This window comes from Vollenhovia emeryi, unplaced genomic scaffold (genome assembly GCF_000949405.1).
Source record: "Vollenhovia emeryi isolate VEMERY1.0 unplaced genomic scaffold, V.emery_V1.0 DF939356.1, whole genome shotgun sequence".
NCBI lineage: Eukaryota > Metazoa > Arthropoda > Insecta > Hymenoptera > Formicidae > Vollenhovia > Vollenhovia emeryi.
Genome location: NW_011967010.1, coordinates 1278 through 3474, shown reverse-complemented (window position 1 = coordinate 3474; position 2197 = coordinate 1278). Strand labels below are relative to the sequence as shown.

At 58.0% G+C, this 2197-nt stretch overlaps 1 protein-coding gene across 2 annotated transcripts in view; it reads right to left on the bottom strand.

Moving 5' to 3' along the window:
• LOC105558305 (organic cation transporter protein) overlaps window positions 1-1625 on the bottom strand; it is a 23088-nt gene extending 21463 nt beyond the window's left edge. Inside the window, exon 1 of one of the 2 annotated variants that reach the window (XM_012005901.1) lies at window positions 1455-1625. The gene's annotated coding sequence lies outside the window, so the exon portion shown is untranslated. Of the gene's footprint in view, window positions 1-704; window positions 1043-1454 lie in introns of those variants that run through there. The other variant, XM_012005903.1, reaches the window with a different exon arrangement.
• Window positions 1626-2197: the final 572 nt, after the last annotated feature.

Here is a 2197-nt window from a genome sequence, read left to right as displayed (position 1 = left end):
AATTCTTCGGAATGCCACGTTGTCCCACGATTGCACGATTTTCGGGATAAATTTTAAGAAAAAGTCCCGTGTAGTTTCAGAAATCGGCGAAACATAAAAAGTCAGTCAAACCGATTAGACGATTAGTCCCAGTCTACAATAGATGATTTAAGCCCTAAGCTTTAAGAAATTGGCCAATCACGGTCAAGTATGAGAAGAATGCGCGACTGTGATTAGTCAATTTCTTAAGGCTTAGGGCTTAAATCTCTATTGTAGACTGGGACTTAGTCCCAGTCTACAATAGAGATTTAAACCCTAAGCCTTAAGAAATTGACCAATCACAGTCGCGCATTCTACTCACACTTGGCCGTGATTGGCCAATTTCTTAAAGCTCGGGGCTTAAATCATCTATTGCAGATTGGGACTTAAAGTTAATCTGCATTGGTGAAACAAGGCGCTAGAACTAAGACTAGAAAAGGTAAAGAGCAAGTTAAACCGAGACCAAAGCTGATCTGCACCGATAGAAATGGACGCAAAACGATCCCGCGCGCCAAGTGTGCCAAGGGCACGATCGGCCCAGGATCGATGTCCCGCCTTAGGGCCAGTTTCGCAAACGTCGGTTGACCGCTAGCCGAAGGTCAATTGATTCTCGGTCCGTTCTTAAATAATAAGCTAGAAAACCGTAGGGAGTTGAGTGAACTCCGGTTAACCTGATCGGCGGATACCTCGTGGCTCTCCTCGAGCGCTCCAAGTTCCCGGCGACGAGCTCTGAAAAACAGCGAAGACGCCGCCAATGTCGCCGGCGGCGAAGGTTGCGGAGAGGCCGCCGCTTGATTGCGAAATGCCTCCAATAAAACGTTTCTAACGGCGCGCCGTGATCGCGTTTAATATCGTTAGAGACCGGGGTCTCCCTCGGGTCGGCGGGTCTATCGGCGAGAGGCGAATTCCTGACGCAACGAGCGTGCACTTATCGACTCGGTCGGCACTTTTCGTTCGGGAGACGGTAAAAATTAACGAGAAAAAAACCGTCGCGATAGCGCGAGGGGGCTATCTGTGTCATCAGGGACGGGGGGGGGAGGGAGACGCGGGAGACTCTCTCGGGACGAGCGGCGGAAAGGGGGGAGGGGGCTCGGTCATTATATTTGGAAAATAACGATCTCGCGCCGGCGAGTTCGCGCGGCGCGGAGCGGCACAAGGCGGCAATAATCGGCGCCGATTCGCGAACGCTCGCGCTTCCGGCTTGACTGCCGGTCGGTCCGGTCTCTCCAGCTCGCGCTGTACGTGCCACGTACGTAATATATACGCGTGCACGGCACGCGGGGAAGAATATCTATTATCGCCAAGGACGCGAACCCCGTAATCGGGCGCTCCCGCGATTCGGCGAGACTCGCGCGTCGCCGCGCGGACGATTTATTGCTCTCCTTCCCCCTTCCCTCCCTCCCTCCGTGAAAAGGCACCCCGTGACATTTCGATACCTCGTCGATACCGCTCGCCCGCGTGGCAGGAGAGGAAGCGTCGTCCGACACGAGGAGGCCATCCTGGCCATCGTCCACCTTCGCGGCCGCGGTCTGAAGTGCGCTCCGCACCGGCGAGCGCTCTGACGTTCGTCGCGAGTGCTGCTCGGCGAGACTCGCCCCCCGCCGCGCGCGCAATTGAATTTCATTCCCGACGACGAAGCGGCACTTCCGGCGACGCGTATATCGTCCGAGGGGGTATAACATCGTCCAAATTTCCCTCTCTCTCGCGCGCGCGCGAGAACCAAACGATCTTCGCGGCGGATCGCGGGAATCAGAGAGTCTCGGGGAGGCGGGATATCGATTCTCGCCGAGGAGCCCCGAGGGCGGCCGAGCGCCGGACGTGAAAGTGAGCGCGCGCGCGCGAGTGGTAGTAGTCGCGAGCTGGGCGAGTTTGGCGGCGGTGGTCAGTGGTGGTCATCTTCGTCGCGGATCGGCTCGGGCTGCTCGCACGCTCGCTCTCCGCCCGATCGCGCCCGAGGCAGCAGCCTCTCCTCTCGCGATCGCAGTCTCTCCCGTCCCCCCCCTCGGCCCCGGGGCGGGAAGATCGATTCCGCCGCCGTTGCTCGACTCGCGGACGCGCGAGACTGACAGCAGTGACAGCTAGGAGGACACGGGCCAGGTGGGGACCGACGAGGTAGAGACCGCGGGGATCGACGACGGGCGTGCGACACAGAGTGAAAATCATCCCCGTCGACGTCCTC